Source organism: Vespula vulgaris, chromosome 9, assembly GCF_905475345.1.
Source record: "Vespula vulgaris chromosome 9, iyVesVulg1.1, whole genome shotgun sequence".
In the NCBI taxonomy this organism is placed as follows: Eukaryota; Metazoa; Arthropoda; class Insecta; order Hymenoptera; family Vespidae; genus Vespula; species Vespula vulgaris.
The window spans coordinates 54,219-77,149 of record NC_066594.1 but is presented as its reverse complement, the minus strand read 5'-3'; the positions used below and the strand labels follow the sequence as shown (position 1 = coordinate 77,149).

General features: G+C 27.5%; 1 long non-coding RNA gene across 1 annotated transcript; it reads left to right on the top strand.

The window, feature by feature from the left end:
• Positions 1–161: 161 nt before the first annotated feature.
• On the top strand, positions 162–18,330 carry LOC127066500 (uncharacterized). The gene is made up of 2 exons (XR_007782414.1): positions 162–1,195; positions 15,118–18,330. It is a non-coding gene; the product is annotated as an uncharacterized LOC127066500 (long non-coding RNA).
• Positions 18,331–22,931: the final 4,601 nt, after the last annotated feature.

Here is a 22,931-nt window from a genome sequence, read left to right as displayed (position 1 = left end):
GACTTTTGATAAAAGATTTCAATACTTCGGATAATAGTTAAAATGCCTTTCAACTGGCCGTAGATAACAAAGCTCTTAACAAATGTATCAACGTAAGATGTAATACCACTGACTAAGAAATTCATTAATTATAGTCGACTATTGTCATTTTTCGATGCAAGATGTAAGTCGTATTTGCATTGATAGGCAGATGAATACGTATATGATAATGTTTTTTTATAAACCCTGAGTTACTCATTTCTGATACAGATTGAGATATATACAGATATATATATATATATATATTATATATAATATGTATATATATATACAGAGAGAGAGAGAGAGAGAGAGAGAGAGAGAGAGAGAGAGAAAGAAAGGGTAAACGAATCGAGAATTTGAATAAAACAAAGAACGATATCGAGATTAAATTGAAAAGAAACTTTGTTAGCTCTTGACAAAAAGGCATTCGATAAGGAAGCATTAGCCCTCCAAAGTACAATTATATCAAAAACCCATTCAAATTAAAGAAGATTACATATGTATCTGATTATGATACCTTATATTTCTTATTATTCATATAAAATAAAAGAAAAAGAAAAAAAAACAGTTATGAAGAATAAGAAAGAAATCTCATCTTTATTTCCCAATATCTTCAATTATGATAGATTTCTAAAGACAATAAGAATAATAATAACAATAATAAGAACAACAATAACATCAATAATATGAAAAAGAAGAAGAAGAATAAAGTATCTTGGTATATTCAATTTTGCTTTCTTGTTCTTATGTGGTATATGTATCTAGTACAATGTAAATTTTAATGTGGGATTTCAATTAATCGTGTCATTTAATTCGTATTATGATTAATATGCATTATTCATACACATATCAATGTATGTGTATTTAAATGAATATAGAGTTTATACCTCGTTGACAAATTAAATTTACAATATTGAAATAAGGGTGTCACGATCAGGTACACGCATCACGTTCGATCGTCGACGATCTTTCTATATATAAAATATATCGATACCAAACGATATTACATTTGTTAAAAGGCATATACGTATTACGTACATACGCGTACACGTGCATACAGAAAAATTAAGAAAAAAATAGCAAAATAGAGCGAGGAAGAGAGAGAAAGAGAGAGATGAAAGTTCATTGTTTACGAGGAAGGACGTCTGTCCTAACAAACGGAGTTTTCGATGAGGTTTCGTATTTTTCTATTCCTGTTGCTTTCTTTTATTTTTTGATTTTGATTAATTAACTAATTAAATTATAAAAATTTTAATAATATATATATAATATTATTACCCTGAAAGAAAAAGATAATGTTTATACCATTTACTAGCTGACGTATACAAAGCAAATCTTATTACAATGTTTATATGCTTCTCTATAAGCTGAAATATCTAAATCCACCTTATGTTATTTACTTTCTATCGAATATCGTATGAGATCAGTCTTTCGGCAACCACCGAGGTGGAATGTTGGAAGATCCCGTATAAACATACGTTTGTAAGTAGATACATATGTACATAACTAGATACAGAATATACACACCCACGCACACATACACAAAGTATATAGTAGTCTTTCCTTGGGTATTGCTTGAGATTTATTATATTGTACAGACAGTAACGAGCAACCTTTCTTCTGCAATGAGCCAAAATTAAATATCTGATATTTTTATTGATACATTATGAACTAAAAATGTTTAAGTTGATTAAAAAGAAATTAATACTTGGTAGAAAAAGAAAAAATTACACATTATTGAAGGGTATTTGTTATATTCGGCATCAATTTTCAATGAAATGTTTTCTATAATACCATTGATTTTTTATTAGCAATACTTTTAATGTGTACGCATAAATGTATGTATATATATTTTTGTAATGGACCGAAATCTATTAGTTGTTTATTTTTAATTAGATATATGATTCTACTTCTCGATAATAAACTTTTCATTATTATATTGGAAGACACAATGGAAGATATCGAATTAAACTCTAATACAATCTTTTATTCGTTTGTCGTTAACGTTAAGAATTTTGATAAAAGATTTCAATTCTTCGGTTAATAGTTAAAATGCCTTTCAAATGGCCGTAGATAACAACGCTCTTCACAAATGTATCAACGTAAGATGTAATACCACTGATTAAGAAATTCACTAATTATAGTCGACTATTGTCATTTTTCGATGCAAGGTGTAAGTCGTATTTGCATTGATACGCAGATGAATACGTATATGATAATGTTTTTTTATAAACCCTGAGTTACTCATTTCTGATACAGATTGAGATATATACAGATATATATATATATATATATATATATATATATATATATATATTATATATAATATGTATATATATATACAGAGAGAGAGAGAGAGAGAGAGAAAGAAAGGGTAAACGAATCGAGAATTTGAATGAAACAAAGAACGATATCGAGATTAAATTGAAAAGAAACTTTGTTAGCTCTTGACAAAAAGGCATTCGATAAGGAAGCATTAGCCGTCCAAAGTACAATTATATCAAAGACCTATTCAAAGGAAAGACGATTACATAGGTATCCTATTATGATACCTTATACTTCTTATTATTCATATAAAAGAAAAGAAGAAGAAAAAAAACAGTTAAGAAGATTAAGAAAGAAATTTCATGTTTATTTCCCAATATCTTCAATTATGATTGATTTATAAAGACAATAAGAATAATAATAACAATAATAATAACAACAATAATATGAAAAAGAAGAAGAAGAACAAAGTATCTTGGTATATTCAATTTTGCTTTCTTGTTCTTATGTGGTATATGTAGCTAGTACAATGTAAATTTTAATGTGGGATTTCAATTAAACGTCATTTAATGCGTATTATGATTAATATGCATTATTCATACACATATGAATGTATATATATTTAAATGAATATCGAATTTATACCTCGTTGACAGATTAAATTTACAATATTGAAATAAGGGTGTCACGATCAGGTACACGCATCACGTTCGATCGTCGACGATCTTTCTATATATAAAATATATCGATACCAAACGATATTACATTCGTTAAAATGCATATACGTATTACGTACGTACGCGTACACGTGCATACAGAAAAATTAAGAAAAAAATAGCAAAATAGAGCGAGGAAGAGACAGAGAGAGAGAGATAGATGAAAGTTCATTGTTTTCGAGGAAGGACGTCTGTCCTAACGAACGAAGTTTTCGATGATGTCTCGTATTTTTCTATTCCTGTTGCTTTCTTTTCTTTTTTTGATTTTGATTAATTAATTAATTAAATTATAAAAATTTAAATATATATATATAATATTATTACCCTGAAAGAAAAAGAGAATGTTAATAGCATTTACTAGCGGGCGTATACAAAGCAAATCTTATTACAATGTTTATATGTTTCTTTATCAGCTGATGTATCTAAATACACCTTATCTTATTTACTTTTGGTCGAATATCGTATGATATCAGTCTTTCCGCAACCACGGAGTTGGAAACTTGAAAGATCCCGTTTAAACATACGTTTGTAAATAGATAGATATGTATATATGTACATATGTACATAACTAGATACATAATATACACACCCACACACACATACACAAAGTATATAGTAGTCTTTCTCTTGGGTATTACTTGAGATTTTATTATATTGTATAGACAGTAACGAGCAACCTTTGTGCTGCAAGGAGCCAAAATTACATGTCTGATATTGTTATTGATACAATTCATTATGAACTAAAAATGTTTAAATTGATTAGAAAAGAAATTAAAACTTGATAGAGAAAGAAAAAATTACACATTATTGAAGGGTATTTGTTATTTTCGGCATCAATTTACAATGAAATGTTTTCTATAATTCCATTGATTTTTTATTAGCAATACTTTTAATGTGTACGCATAAATGTATGTATATATATTTTTGTAATGGAACGAAATCTATTAGTTGTTTATTTTTAATTAGATATATGATTCTACTTCTCGTTAATAAACTTTACATTATTATATTGGAAGATACATTGGAAGATATTGAAATAAACTCTAATACAATCTTTTATTCGTTTGCCGTTAAAGTTACGAGTTTTGATAAATGATTTCGATACTTCGGTTAATAGTTAAAATGCGTTTCAACTGGCCGTAGATAACAAAGCTCTTCACAAATGTATCAACGTAAGATGTAATACCAGTGATTAAGAAATTCACTAATTAGAGTCGACTATTGTCGTTTTTCGATGCAAAATGTAAGTTGTAATTGCATTGATACGTACATGAATACGTATATGATAATGTTTTTTTATAAACCCTGAGTTACTCATTTCTGATACAGATTCAGATATATACAGATATATATATGTATTATATATTATATATAATATGTATATATATATACAGAGAGAGAGAGAGAGAGAGAGAGAGGGAGAGAGAGAGAGAGAGAGAAAGAAAGGGTAAACGAATCGAGAATTTGAATGAAACAAAGAACGATATCGAGATTAAATTGAAAAGAAACTTTGTTAGCTCTTGACAAAAAGGCATTCGATAAGGAAGCATTAGCCGTCCAAAGTACAATTATATCAAAGACCTATTCAAGGGAAAGACGATTACATAGGTATCCTATTATGATACCTTATACTTCTTATTATTCATATAAAAGAAAAGAAGAAGAAAAAAAACAGTTAAGAAGATTAAGAAAGAAATTTCATGTTTATTTCCCAATATCTTCAATTATGATTGATTTATAAAAACAATAAGAATAATAATAACAATAATAATAACAACAATAATATGAAAAAGAAGAAGAAGAACAAAGTATCTTGGTATATTCAATTTTGCTTTCTTGTTCTTATGTGGTATATGTAGCTAGTACAATGTAAATTTTAATGTGGGATTTCAATTAAACGTCATTTAATGCGTATTATGATTAATATGCATTATTCATACACATATGAATGTATATATATTTAAATGAATATAGAATTTATACCTCGTTGACAGATTAAATTTACAATATTGAAATAAGGGTGTCACGATCAGGTACACGCATCACGTTCGATCGTCGACGATCTTTCTATATATAAAATATATCGATACCAAACGATATTACATTCGTTAAAATGCATATACGTATTACGTACGTACGCGTACACGTGCATACAGAAAAATTAAGAAAAAAATAGCAAAATAGAGCGAGGAAGAGACAGAGAGAGAGAGATAGATGAAAGTTCATTGTTTTCGAGGAAGGACGTCTGTCCTAACGAACGAAGTTTTCGATGATGTCTCGTATTTTTCTATTCCTGTTGCTTTCTTTTCTTTTTTTGATTTTGATTAATTAATTAATTAAATTATAAAAATTTAAATATATATATATAATATTATTACCCTGAAAGAAAAAGAGAATGTTAATAGCATTTACTAGCGGGCGTATACAAAGCAAATCTTATTACAATGTTTATATGTTTCTTTATCAGCTGATGTATCTAAATACACCTTATCTTATTTACTTTTGGTCGAATATCGTATGATATCAGTCTTTCCGCAACCACGGAGTTGGAAACTTGAAAGATCCCGTTTAAACATACGTTTGTAAATAGATAGATATGTATATATGTACATATGTACATAACTAGATACATAATATACACACCCACACACACATACACAAAGTATATAGTAGTCTTTCTCTTGGGTATTACTTGAGATTTTATTATATTGTATAGACAGTAACGAGCAACCTTTGTGCTGCAAGGAGCCAAAATTACATGTCTGATATTGTTATTGATACAATTCATTATGAACTAAAAATGTTTAAATTGATTAGAAAAGAAATTAAAACTTGATAGAGAAAGAAAAAATTACACATTATTGAAGGGTATTTGTTATTTTCGGCATCAATTTACAATGAAATGTTTTCTATAATTCCATTGATTTTTTATTAGCAATACTTTTAATGTGTACGCATAAATGTATGTATATATATTTTTTGTAATGGAACGAAATCTATTAGTTGTTTATTTTTAATTAGATATATGATTCTACTTCTCGTTAATAAACTTTACATTATTATATTGGAAGATACATTGGAAGATATTGAAATAAACTCTAATACAATCTTTTATTCGTTTGTCGTTAAAGTTACGAGTTTTGATAAATGATTTCGATACTTCGGTTAATAGTTAAAATGCGTTTCAACTGGCCGTAGATAACAAAGCTCTTCACAAATGTATCAACGTAAGATGTAATACCAGTGATTAAGAAATTCACTAATTAGAGTCGACTATTGTCGTTTTTCGATGCAAAATGTAAGTTGTAATTGCATTGATACGTACATGAATACGTATATGATAATGTTTTTTTATAAACCCTGAGTTACTCATTTCTGATACAGATTCAGATATATACAGATATATATATGTATTATATATTATATATAATATGTATATATATATACAGAGAGAGAGAGAGAGAGAGAGAGAGGGAGAGAGAGAGAGAGAGAGAAAGAAAGGGTAAACGAATCGAGAATTTGAATGAAACAAAGAACGATATCGAGATTAAATTGAAAAGAAACTTTGTTAGCTCTTGACAAAAAGGCATTCGATAAGGAAGCATTAGCCGTCCAAAGTACAATTATATCAAAGACCTATTCAAAGGAAAGACGATTACATAGGTATCCTATTATGATACCTTATACTTCTTATTATTCATATAAAAGAAAAGAAGAAGAAAAAAAACAGTTAAGAAGATTAAGAAAGAAATTTCATGTTTATTTCCCAATATCTTCAATTATGATTGATTTATAAAGACAATAAGAATAATAATAACAATAATAATAACAACAATAATATGAAAAAGAAGAAGAAGAACAAAGTATCTTGGTATATTCAATTTTGCTTTCTTGTTCTTATGTGGTATATGTAGCTAGTACAATGTAAATTTTAATGTGGGATTTTATTTAAACGTGTCATTTAATGCGTATTATGATTAATATGCATTATTCATACACATATCAATGTATGTGTATTTAAATGAATATAGAATTTATACCTCGTTGACAAATTAAATTTACAATATTGAAATAAGGGTGTCACGATCAGGTACACGCATCACGTTCGATCGTCGACGATCTTTCAATATATAAAATATATCGATACCAAACGATATTACATTTGTTAAAAGGCATATACGTATTACGTACATACGCGTACACGTGCATACAGAAAAATTGAGAAAAAAATAGCAAAATAGAGCGAGGAAGAGAGAGAGAGAGAGATGAAAGTTCATTGTTTACGAGGAAGGACATCTGTCCTAACAAACGGAGTTTTCGATGAGGTCTCGTATTTTTCTATTCCTGTTGCTTTCTTTTATTTTTTGATTTTGATTATTTAACTAATTAAATTATTAAAATTTTAATATATATATATATATATATATATATATATATACATATATATATATATAATATTATCACACTGAAAGAAAAAGAGAATGTTTATACCATTTACTAGCTGACGTATACAAAGCAAATCTTATTACAATGTTTATATGTTTCTATATAAGCTGAAATATCTAAATACAACTTATGTTATTTACTGTCTGTCGAATATCGTATGAGATCAGTCTTTCGGCATCCACCGAGTTGGAAACTTGAAAGATCCCGTTTAAACATACGTTTGTAAATAGATAGATATGTATATATGTACATATGTACATAACTAGACACAATATACACACCCTCACACTCATACACAAAGTATATAGTAGTCTTTCTCTTGGGTATTGCTTGAGATTTTATTATATTGTATAGACAGTAACGAGCAACCTTTGTTCTGCAATGAGCCAAAATTAAATATCTGATATTGTTATTTATAGAATTCATTATGAACTAAAAATGCTTATATTGATTAAAAAAGGAATTAATGCTTGATAGAAAAAGAAAAATTACACATTATTGAAGGGTATTTGTTATTTTCGGCATCAATTTACAATGAAATGTTTTCTATAATTCCATTGATTTTTTATTAGCAATACTTTTAATGTGTACGCATAAATGTATGTATATATATTTTTGTAATGGAACGAAATCTATTAGTTGTTTATTTTTAATTAGATATATGATTCTACTTCTCGTTAATAAACTTTACATTATTATATTGGAAGATACATTGGAAGATATTGAAATAAACTCTAATACAATCTTTTATTCGTTTGTCGTTAAAGTTACGAGTTTTGATAAATGATTTCGATACTTCGGTTAATAGTTAAAATGCGTTTCAACTGGCCGTAGATAACAAAGCTCTTCACAAATGTATCAACGTAAGATGTAATACCAGTGATTAAGAAATTCACTAATTAGAGTCGACTATTGTCATTTTTCGATGCAAAATGTAAGTTGTAATTGCATTGATACGTACATGAATACGTATATGATAATGTTTTTTTATAAACCCTGAGTTACTCATTTCTGATACAGATTCAGATATATACAGATATATATATGTATTATATATTATATATAATATGTATATATATATACAGAGAGAGAGAGAGAGAGAGAGAGAGAGAGAGAGAGAGAAAGAAAGGGTAAACGAATCGAGAATTGAATGAAACAAAGAACGATATCGAGATTAAATTGAAAAGAAACTTTGTTAGCTCTTGACAAAAAGGCATTCGATAAGGAAGCATTAGCCGTCCAAAGTACAATTATATCAAATACCTATTCAAATGAAAGACGATTACATAGGTATCCTATTATGATACCTTATACTTCTTATTATTCATATAAAAGAAAAGAAGAAGAAAAAAAACAGTTAAGAAGATTAAGAAAGAAATTTCATGTTTATTTCCCAATATCTTCAATTATGATTGATTTATAAAAACAATAAGAATAATAATAACAATAATAATAACAACAATAATATGAAAAAGAAGAAGAAGAACAAAGTATCTTGGTATATTCAATTTTGCTTTCTTGTTCTTATGTGGTATATGTAGCTAGTACAATGTAAATTTTAATGTGGGATTTCAATTAAACGTCATTTAATGCGTATTATGATTAATATGCATTATTCATACACATATGAATGTATATATATTTAAATGAATATCGAATTTATACCTCGTTGACAAATTAAATTTACAATATTGAAATAAGGGTGTCACGATCAGGTACACGCATCACGTTCGATCGTCGACGATCTTTCTATATATAAAATATATCGATACCAAACGATATTACATTCGTTAAAATGCATATACGTATTACGTACGTACGCGTACACGTGCATACAGAAAAATTAAGAAAAAAATAGCAAAATAGAGCGAGGAAGAGACAGAGAGAGAGAGATAGATGAAAGTTCATTGTTTTCGAGGAAGGACGTCTGTCCTAACGAACGAAGTTTTCGATGATGTCTCGTATTTTTCTATTCCTGTTGCTTTCTTTTCTTTTTTTGATTTTGATTAATTAACTAATTAAATTATAAAAATTTAAATATATATATATATATATATATATATATATATATATAATATTATTACCCTGAAAGAAAAAGAGAATGTTTATAGCATTTACTAGCGGACGTATACAAAGCAAATCTTATTACAATGTTTATATGTTTCTATATAAGCTGAAGTATCTAAATACACCTTATCTTATTTAATTTTGGTCGAATATCGTATGAGATCAGTCTTTCGGCAACCACCGAGCTGGAAAATTGGAAATAAACTCTAATACAATCTTTTATTCGTTTGTCGTTAACGTTACGACTTTTGATAAAAGATTTCAATACTTCGGTTAATAGATAAAATGCCTTTCAACTGGCCGTAGATAACAAAGCTCTTCACAAATGTATCAACGTAAGATGTAATACCACTGATTAAGAAATTCACTAATTATAGTCGACAATTGTCATTTTTCAATGCAAGATGTAAGTCGTATTTGCATTGATACGGGGATAAATACGTATATGATAATGTTTTTTTATAAACCCTGAGTTACTCATTTCTGATACAGATTCAGATATATACATATAAAATAATATATATATATATATATATATATATATATATATATATATATATATAAATGTATATACAGAGAGTGAGAGTGTGAGAGAGAGAGAAAGAAAAAGGATAAAGGAATCGAGAATTTGAATAGAACGAAGAACGATATCGAGATTAAATTGAAAAGAAACTTTGTTAGATCTTGACAAAGAGGCACTGGATTAGGAAAGATCTGCCATCCAAAGTACAATTATATCAAAGACCCATTCAAATGAAAGACGATTACATATGTATCCGATTATGATACCTTATTCTTCTTATTATTCATATAAAAGAAAAGAAGAAGAAAAAAAACAGTTAAGAAGATTAAGAAAGAAATCTCATCTTTATTTCCCAATATCTTCAATTATGATTCATTTCTAAAGACAATAAGAATAATAATAACAATAATAAGAACAACAATAACAACAATAATATGAAAAAGAAGAAGAAGAATAAAGTATCTTGGTATATTCAATTTTGCTTTCTTGTTCTTATGTGGTATATGTATCTAGTACAATGTAAATTTTAATGTGGGATTTCAATTAAACGTGTCATTTAATTCGTATTATGATTAATATGCATTATTCATACACATATCAATGTATGTGTATTTAAATGAAGTTTATACCTCGTTGACAAATTAAATTTACAATATTGAAATAAGGGTGTCACGATCAGGTACACGCATCACGTTCGATCGTCGACGATCTTTCTATATATAAAATATATCGATACCAAACGATATTACTTTTGTTAAAAGGCATATACGTATTACGTACATACGCGTACACGTGCATACAGAAAAATTAAGAAAAAAATAGCAAAATAGAGCGAGGAAGAGAGAGAGAGAGAGAGAGATGGAAGTTCATTGTTTACGAGGAAGGACGTCTGTCCTAACAAACGGAGTTTTCGATGAGGTCTCGTATTTTTATATTCCTGTTGCTTTCTTTTATTTTTTGATTTTGATTAATTAACTAATTAAATTATAAAAATTTTAATATATATATATATTCATATATATATATATATATATATATATATATATATATAATATTATTACACTGAAAGAAAAAGAGAATGTTTATACCATATACTAGCTGACGTATACAAAGCAAATCTTATTACAATGTTTATATGTTTCTCTATAAGCTGAAATATCTAAATCCACCTTATGTTATTTACTTTCTGTCGAATATCGTATGAGATCAGTCTTTCGGCAACCACCAAGGTGGAATGTTGGAAGATCCCATATAAACATACGTTTGTAAATAGATACATATGTACATAACTAGATACATAATATACACACCCACGCACACATACACAAAGTATATAGTAGTCTTTCCTTGGGTATTGCTTGAGATTTATTATATTGTGTAGACAGTAACGAGCAACCTTTCTTCTGCAATGAGCCAAAATTAAATATCTGATATTGTTATTGATACATTATGAACTAAAAATGTTTAAGTTGATTAAAAAGAAATTAATACTTGGTAGAAAAAGAAAAAATTACACATTATTGAAGGGTATTTGTTATATTCGGCATCAATTTACAATGAAATGTTTTCTATAATACCATTGATTTTTTATTAGCAATACTTTTAATGTGTACGCATAAATGTATGTATATATATTTTTGTAATGGACCGAAATCTATTAGTTGTTTATTTTTAATTAGATATATGATTCTACTTCTCGATAATAAACTTTTCATTATTATATTGGAAGACACAATGGAAGATATCGAATTAAACTCTAATACAATCTTTTATTCGTTTGTCGTTAACGTTAAGAATTTTGATAAAAGATTTCAATTCTTCGGTTAATAGTTAAAATGCCTTTCAAATGGCCGTAGATAACAACGCTCTTCACAAATGTATCAACGTAAGATGTAATACCACTGATTAAGAAATTCACTAATTATAGTCGACTATTGTCATTTTTCGATGCAAGGTGTAAGTCGTATTTGCATTGATACGCAGATGAATACGTATATGATAATGTTTTTTTATAAACCCTGAGTTACTCATTTCTGATACAGATTGAGATATATACAGATATATATATATATATATATATATATATATATATATATATATATATATATAATATATATTATATATTATGTATATATAAATACAGAGAGAGAGAGAGAGAGAGAGAGAAAGAGGAAGGGTAAACAAATCGAGAATTTTGAATAAAACATAGAACGATATCGAGATTAAATTGAAAGGAAACTTTGTTAGCTTCTTGACAAAAAGGCACTCTATAAGGGAAACACCAGCCATCCAAAGTACAATTATATCAAAAACCCATTCAAATTAAAGACGATTACATATGTATCCGATTATGATACCATATATTTCTTATTATTCCTATAAAAGAAAAGAAAAAGAAAAAAAAACAATCAAGAAAAATAAGAAAGAAATCTCATCTTTATTTCCCAATATCTTCAATTATGATAGATTTCTAAATACTATAAGGATAATAATAACAATAATAACAACAACAATAATATGAAGAAGAAGAAGAAGAAGAAGAATAAAGTATCTTGTTATATTCAATTTTGCTTTCTTGTTCTTATGTGGTATATGTAGCTAGTACAATGTAAATTTTAATGTGGGATTTTATTTAAACGTGTCATTTAATGCGTATTATGATTTATATGCATTATTCATACACATATCAATGTATGTGTATTTAAATGAATATAGAATTTATACCTCGTTGACAAATTAAATTTACAATATTGAAATAAGGGTGTCACGATCAGGTACACGCATCACGTTCGATCGTCGACGATCTTTCAATATATAAAATATATCGATACCAAACGATATTACATTTGTTAAAAGGCATATACGTATTACGTACATACGCGTACACGTGAATACAGAAAAATTGAGAAAAAAATAGCAAAATAGAGCGAGGAAGAGAGAGAGAGAGAGATGAAAGTTCATTGTTTACGAGGAAGGACGTCTGTCCTAACAAACGGAGTTTTCGATGAGGTCTCGTATTTTTCTATTCCTGTTGCTTTCTTTTATTTTTTGATTTTGATTATTTAACTAATTAAATTATAAAAATTTTAATATATATATACACATATATATATATATATATATGTATATATATATAATATTATTACCCTGAAAGAAAAAGAGAATGTTTATAGCATTTACTAGCGGGCGTATACAAAGCAAATCTTATTACAATGTTTATATGTTTCTTTATAAGCTGATGTATCTAAATACACCTTATCTTATTTACTTTTGGTCGAATATCGTATGATATCAGTCTTTCCGCAACCACCGAGGTGGAATGTTGGAAGATCCCATATAAACATACGTTTGTAAATAGATACATATGTATATATGTACATATGTACATAACTAGATACATAATATACACACCCACACACACATACACAAAGTATATAGTAGTCTTTCTCTTGGGTATTACTTGAGATTTTATTATATTGTATAGACAGTAACGAGCAACCTTTGTGCTGCAAGGAGCCAAAATTACATGTCTGATATTGTTATTGATACAATTCATTATGAACTAAAAATGTTTAAATTGATTAGAAAAGAAATTAAAACTTGATAGAAAAAGAAAAAATTTTACATTATTGAAGGGTATTTGTTATTTTCTGCATCAATTTACAATGAAATGTTTTCTATAATTCCATTGATTTTCTATTAGCAATACTTTTAATGTGTACGCATAAGTGTATGTATATATATTTTTGTAATGGAACGAAATCTATTAGTTGTTTATTTTTAATTAGATATATGATTCTACTTCTGGTTAATAAACTTTACATTATTATATTGGAAGATACAATGGAAGATATCGAATTAAACTCTAATACAATGTTTTATTCGTTTGTCGTTAACGTTAAGACTTTTGATAAAAGATTTCAGTACTTCGGTTAATAGTTAAAATGCCTTTCAACTGGCCGTAGATAACAAAGCTCTTCACTAATGTATCAACGTAAGATGCAATACCACTGATTAAGAAATTCACTAATTATAGTCGACTATTGTCATTCTTCGATGCAAAATGTAAGTTGTAATTGCATTGATACGTACATGAATATGTATATGATAATGTTTTTTTATAAACCCTGAGTTACTCATTTCTGATACAGATTGAGATATATACAGATATATATATATATATTATATATTATATATTATGTATATATAAATACAGAGAGAGAGAGAGAGAGAGAAAGAGGAAGGGTAAACGAATCGAGAATTTTGAATAAAACATAGAACGATATCGAGATTAAATTGAAAGGAAACTTTGTTAGCTCTTGACAAAAAGGCATTCGATAAGGAAGCATTAGCCGTCCAAAGTACAATTATATCAAAGACCTATTCAAAGGAAAGACGATTACATAGGTATCCTATTATGATACCTTATACTTCTTATTATTCATATAAAAGAAAAGAAGAAGAAAAAAAACAGTTAAGAAGATTAAGAAAGAAATTTCATGTTTATTTCCCAATATCTTCAATTATGATTGATTTATAAAGACAATAAGAATAATAATAACAATAATAATAACAACAATAATATGAAAAAGAAGAAGAAGAACAAAGTATCTTGGTATATTCAATTTTGCTTTCTTGTTCTTATGTGGTATATGTAGCTAGTACAATGTAAATTTTAATGTGGGATTTCAATTAAACGTCATTTAATGCGTATTATGATTAATATGCATTATTCATACACATATATATATTTATATACACGTATATATATTTAAATGAATGTCGAATTTATACCTCGTTGACAAATTAAATTTACAATATTGAAATAAGGGTGTCACGATCAGGTACACGTATCACGTTCGATCCTCGACGATCTTTCTATATATAAAATATATCGATACCAAACGATATTACATTTGTTAAAAGGCATATACGTATTACGTACATACGCGTACACGTGCATGCAGAAAAATTGAGAAAAAAATAGCAAAATAGAGCGAGGAAGAGAGAGAGAGAGAGATGAAAGTTCATTGTTTACGAGGAAGGACGTCTGTCCTAACAAACGGAGTTTTCGATGAGGTCTCGTATTTTTCTATTCCTGTTGCTTTCTTTTATTTTTTGATTTTGATTATTTAACTAATTAAATTATTAAAATTTTAGTATATATATATATATATATATATATATATATATATATATATAATATTATCACACTGAAAGAAAAAGAGAATGTTTATACCATTTACTAGCTGACGTATACAAAGCAAATCTTATTACAATGTTTATATGTTTCTATATAAGCTGAAATATCTAAATACAACTTATGTTATTTACTTTCTGTCGAATATCGTATGAGATCAGTCTTTCGGCAACCACCGAGTTGGAAACTTGAAAGATCCCGTTTAAACATACGTTTGTAAATAGATAGATATGTATATATGTACATATGTACATAACTAGTCACAATATACACACCCACACACTCATACACAAAGTATATAGTAGTCTTTCTCTTGGGTATTGCTTGAGATTTTATTATATTGTATAGACAGTAACGAGCAACCTTTGTTCTGCAATGAGCCAAAATTAAATATCTGATATTGTTATTGATAGAATTCATTATGAACTAAAAATGCTTATATTGATTAAAAAAGGAATTAATGCTTGATAGAAAAAGAAAAAATTACATATTATTGAAGGGTATTTGTTATTTTCGGCATCAATTTACAATGAAATGTTTTCTATAATTCCATTGATTTTTTATTAGCAATACTTTTAATGTGTACGCATAAATGTATGTATATATATTTTTGTAATGGAACGAAATCTATTAGTCGTTTATTTTTAATTAGATATATGATTCTACTTCTCGTTAATAAACTTTACATTATTATATTGGAAGATACATTGGAAGATATTGAAATAAACTCTAATACAATCTTTTATTCGTTTGTCGTTAAAGTTACGACTTTTGATAAATGATTTCGATACTTCGGTTAATAGTTAAAATGCGTTTCAACTGGCCGTAGATAACAAAGCTCTTCACAAATGTATCAACGTAAGATGTAATACCAGTGATTAAGAAATTCACTAATTAGAGTCGACTATTGTCATTTTTCGATGCAAAATGTAAGTTGTAATTGCATTGATACGTACATGAATACGTATATGATAATTTTTTTTTATAAACCCTGAGTTACTCATTTCTGATACAGATTCAGATATATACAGATGTATATATATATTATATATTATATATTATATATATATAAATATATATACAGAGAGAGAAAGAGAGAGAGAGAGAAAGAAAAAGGGTAAAGGAATCGAGAATTTGAATAAAACAAAGAACGATATCGAGATTAAATTGAAAAGAAACTTTGTTAGCTCTTGACAAAAAGGAATTCGATAAGGAAGCATTAGCCGTCCAAAGTACAATTATATCAAAAACCCATTCAAACTAAAGAAGATTACATATGTATCTGATTATGATACCTTATATTTCTTATTATTCATATAAAAGAAAAGAAAAAGAAAAAAAAACAGTTAAGAAAAGTAAGAAAGAAATCTCATCTTTATTTCCCAATATCTTCAATTATGATTCATTTCTAAAGACAATAAGAATAATAATAACAATAATAAGAACAACAATAACAACAATAATATGAAAAAGAAGAAGAAGAATAAAGTATCTTGGTATATTCAATTTTGCTTTCTTGTTCTTATGTAGTATATGTATCTAGTACAATGTAAATTTTAATGTGGGATTTCATTTAAACGTGTCATTTAATGCGTATTATGATTAATATGTATTATTCATACACATATGAATGTATGTATATTTAAATGAATATAGAATTCATACCTCGTTGACAAATTAAATTTACAATATTGAAATAAGGGTGTCACGATCAGGTACACGCATCACGTTCGATCGTCGACGATCTTTCTATATATAAAATATATCGATACCAAACGATATTACATTTGTTATAAGGCATATACGTATTACGTACATACGCGTACACGTGCATACAGAAAAATTAAGAAAAAAATAGCAAAATAGAGCGAGGAAGAGAGAGAGAGAGAGAGAGATGAAAGTTCATTGTTTACGAGGAAGGACGTCTGTCCTAACAAACGGAGTTTTCGATGAGGTCTCGTATTTTTCTATTCCTGTTGCTTTCTTTTATTTTTTGATTTTGATTAATTAACTAATTAAATTATAAAAATTTTAATATATATATATATATAATATTATTACACTGAAAGAAAAAGATAATGTTTATACCATTTACTAGCTGACGTATACAAAGCAAATCATATTACATTGTTTATTTGTTTCTATATAAGCTGAAATATCTAAATACACTTTACGTTATTTACTTTCTGTCGAATATCGTATGAGATCAGTCTTTCGGCAACCACCGAGCTGGAAAATTGGAAATAAATTCTAATACAATCTTTTATTCGTTTGTCGTTAACGTTACGACTTTTGATAAAAGATTTCACTACTTCGGTTAATAGTTAAAATGCCTTTCAACTGGCCGTAGATAACAAAGCTCTTCACAAATGTATCAACGTAAGATGTAATACCACTGATTAAGAAATTCACTAATTAGAGTCGACTATTGTCATTTTTCGATGCAAAATGTAAGTTGTAATTGCATTGATACGTACATGAATACGTATATGATAATGTTTTTTTATAAACCCTGAGTTACTCATTTCTGATACAGATTCAGATATATACAGATATATATATATGTATTATATATTATATATAATAGGTATATATATATACAGAGAGAGAGAGAGAGAGAGAGAGAGAGAGAGAGAGAGAGAGAGAGAGAGAGAGAGAGAGAGAGAGAGAGTGAGAGAGAGAGAGATAGAGAGAGAGAGAAAGAAAGGGTAAACGAATCGAGAATTTGAATGAAACAAAGAACGATATCGAGATTAAATTGAAAAGAAACTTTGTTAGCTCTTGACAAAAAGGCATTCGATAAGGAAGCATTAGCCGTCCAAAGTACAATTATATCAAAGTCCTATTCAAATGAAAGACGATTACATACTTATCCTATTATGATACCTTATATTCTTATTATTCATATAAAAGAAAAGAAGAAGAAAAAAAACAGTTAAGAAGATTAAGAAAGAAATTTCATGTTTATTTCCCAATATCTTCAATTATGGTTGATTTCTAAAGACAATAAGAATAATAATAACAATAATAAGAACAACAAAAATATGAAGAAGAAGAAGAAGAAGGAGAATAAAGTATCTTGGTATATTCAATTTTGCTTTCTTGTTCTTATGTAGTATGTGTATCTAGTACAATGTAAATTTTAATGTGGGATTTCATTTAATGCGTATTATGATTAATATGCATTATTCATACACATATCAATGTATGTGTATTTAAATGAATATAGAGTTTATACCTCGTTGACAAATTAAATATACAATATTGAAATAAGGGTGTCACGATCAGGTACACGCATCACGTTCGATCGTCGACGATCTTTCTATATATAAAATATATCGATACCAAACGATTTGTTAAAAGGCATATACGTATTACGTACATACGCGTACACGTGCATACAGAAAAATTAAGAAAAAAATAGCAAAATAGAGCGAGGAAGAGAGAGAAAGAGAGAGATGAAAGTTCATTGTTTACGAGGAAGGACGTCTGTCCTAACAAACGGAGTTTTCGATGAGGTTTCGTATTTTTCTATTCCTGTTCCTTTCTTTTTTTTTTTGATTTTGATTAATTAACTAATTAAATTATAAAAATTTAAATATATATATATATATATATATATAATATTATTACACTGAAAGAAAAAGAGAATGTTTATACCATTTACTAGCTGACGTATACAAAGCAAATCTTATTACAATGTTTATATGTTTCTATATAAGCTGAAATATCTAAATACAACTTATGTTATTTACTTTCTATCGAATATCGTATGAGATCAGTCTTTCGGCAACCACCGAGCTGGAAAATTGGAAATAAACTCTAATACAATCTTTTATTCGTTTGTCGTTAACGTTACGACTTTTGATAAAAGATTTCAATACTTCGGATAATAGTTAAAATGCCTTTCAACTGGCCGTAGATAACAAAGCTCTTAACAAATGTATCAACGTAAGATGTAATACCACTGACTAAGAAATTCATTAATTATAGTCGACTATTGTCATTTTTCAATGCCAGATGTAAGTCGTATTTGCATTGATACGGGGATAAATACGTATATGATAATGTTTTTTTATAAACCCTGAGTTACTCATTTCTGATACAGATTCAGATATATACGTATAAAATAATATATATATATATATATATATATATATATATATATATTAATGTATATACAGAGAGTGAGAGTGTGAGAGAGAGAGAAAGAAAAAGGGTAAAGGAAACGAGAATTTGAATAGAACAAAGAACGATATCGAGATTAAATTGAAAAGAAACTTTGTTAGATCTTGACAAAGAGGCACTGGATTAGGAAAGATCAGCTATCCAAAGTACAATTATATCAAAGACCCATTCAAATGAAAGACGATTACATAGGTTTCCGATTATGATACCTTATACTTCTTATTATTCATATAAAAGAAAAGAAGAAGAAAAAAAACAGTTAAGAAGATTAAGAAAGAAATCTCATCTTTATTTCCCAATATCTTCAATTATGATTCATTTCTAAAGACAATAAGAATAATAATAACAATAATAAGAACAACAATAACAACAATAATATGAAAAAGAAGAAGAAGAATAAAGTATCTTGGTATATTCAATTTTGCTTTCTTGTTCTTATGTGGTATATGTATCTAGTACAATGTAAATTTTAATGTGGGATTTCAATTAAACGTGTCATTTAATTCGTATTATGATTAATATGCATTATTCATACACATATCAATGTATGTGTATTTAAATGAATATAGAGTTTATACCTCGTTGACAAATTAAATTTACAATATTGAAATAAGGGTGTCACGATCAGGTACACGCATCACGTTCGATCGTCGACGATCTTTCTATATATAAAATATATCGATACCAAACGATATTACATTTGTTAAAATGCATATACGTATTACGTACATACGCGTACACGTGCATACAGAAAAATTAAGAAAAAAATAGCAAAACAGTGCGAGGAAGAGACAAAGAGAGAGAGAGAGATGAAAGTACATTGTTTTCAAGGAAGGGCGTCTGGCCTAACGAACGGAGTTTTCGATGAGGTCTCGTATTTTTCTATTCCTGTTGCTTTCTTTTATTTTTTGATTTTGATTAATTGACTAATTAAATTATAAAAATTTTAATATATATATATATATATATATATATATATATATATTACACTGAAAGAAAAAGAGAATGTTTATACCATTTATTAGCTGACGTATAGAAAGCAAATCTTATTACAATGTTTGTTTGTTTCTATATAAGCTGAAATATCTAAATACACTTTACGTTATTTACTTTCTGTCGAATATCGTATGAGATCAGTCTTTCGGCAACCACCGAGCTGGAAAATTGGAAATAAACTCTAATACAATCTTTTATTCGTTTGTCGTTAAAGTTACGACTTTTGATAAAAGATTTCAATACTTCGGATAATAGTTAAAATGCCTTTCAACTGGCCGTAGATAACAAAGCTCTTAACAAATGTATCAACGTAAGATGTAATACCACTGACTAAGAAATTCATTAATTATAGTCGACTATTGTCATTTTTCGATGCAAGATGTAAGTCGTATTTGCATTGATAGGCAGATGAATACGTATATGATAATGTTTTTTTATAAACCCTGAGTTACTCATTTCTGATACAGATTGAGATATATACAGATATATATATATATATATATTATATATAATATGTATATATATATACAGAGAGAGAGAGAGAGAGAGAGAGAGAGAGAGAGAGAGAGAGAGAGAAAGAAAGGGTAAACGAATCGAGAATTTGAATAAAACAAAGAACGATATCGAGATTAAATTGAAAAGAAACTTTGTTAGCTCTTGACAAAAAGGCATTCGATAAGGAAGCATTAGCCCTCCAAAGTACAATTATATCAAAAACCCATTCAAATTAAAGAAGATTACATATGTATCTGATTATGATACCTTATATTTCTTATTATTCATATAAAATAAAAGAAAAAGAAAAAAAAACAGTTATGAAGAATAAGAAAGAAATCTCATCTTTATTTCCCAATATCTTCAATTATGATAGATTTCTAAAGACAATAAGAATAATAATAACAATAATAAGAACAACAATAACATCAATAATATGAAAAAGAAGAAGAAGAATAAAGTATCTTGGTATATTCAATTTTGCTTTCTTGTTCTTATGTGGTATATGTATCTAGTACAATGTAAATTTTAATGTGGGATTTCAATTAATCGTGTCATTTAATTCGTATTATGATTAATATGCATTATTCATACACATATCAATGTATGTGTATTTAAATGAATATAGAGTTTATACCTCGTTGACAAATTAAATTTACAATATTGAAATAAGGGTGTCACGATCAGGTACACGCATCACGTTCGATCGTCGACGATCTTTCTATATATAAAATATATCGATACCAAACGATATTACATTTGTTAAAAGGCATATACGTATTACGTACATACGCGTACACGTGCATACAGAAAAATTAAGAAAAAAATAGCAAAATAGAGCGAGGAAGAGAGAGAAAGAGAGAGATGAAAGTTCATTGTTTACGAGGAAGGACGTCTGTCCTAACAAACGGAGTTTTCGATGAGGTTTCGTATTTTTCTATTCCTGTTGCTTTCTTTTATTTTTTGATTTTGATTAATTAACTAATTAAATTATAAAAATTTTAATAATATATATATAATATTATTACCCTGAAAGAAAAAGATAATGTTTATACCATTTACTAGCTGACGTATACAAAGCAAATCTTATTACAATGTTTATATGCTTCTCTATAAGCTGAAATATCTAAATCCACCTTATGTTATTTACTTTCTATCGAATATCGTATGAGATCAGTCTTTCGGCAACCACCGAGGTGGAATGTTGGAAGATCCCGTATAAACATACGTTTGTAAGTAGATACATATGTACATAACTAGATACAGAATATACACACCCACGCACACATACACAAAGTATATAGTAGTCTTTCCTTGGGTATTGCTTGAGATTTATTATATTGTACAGACAGTAACGAGCAACCTTTCTTCTGCAATGAGCCAAAATTAAATATCTGATATTGTTATTGATACATTATGAACTAAAAATGTTTAAGTTGATTAAAAAGAAATTAATACTTGGTAGAAAAAGAAAAAATTACACATTATTGAAGGGTATTTGTTATATTCGGCATCAATTTTCAATGAAATGTTTTCTATAATACCATTGATTTTTTATTAGCAATACTTTTAATGTGTACGCATAAATGTATGTATATATATTTTTGTAATGGACCGAAATCTATTAGTTGTTTATTTTTAATTAGATATATGATTCTACTTCTCGATAATAAACTTTTCATTATTATATTGGAAGACACAATGGAAGATATCGAATTAAACTCTAATACAATCTTTTATTCGTTTGTCGTTAACGTTAAGAATTTTGATAAAAGATTTCAATTCTTCGGTTAATAGTTAAAATGCCTTTCAAATGGCCGTAGATAACAACGCTCTTCACAAATGTATCAACGTAAGATGTAATACCACTGATTAAGAAATTCACTAATTATAGTCGACTATTGTCATTTTTCGATGCGAGGTGTAAGTCGTATTTGCATTGATACGCAGATGAATACGTATATGATAATGTTTTTTTATAAACCCTGAGTTACTCATTTCTGATACAGATTGA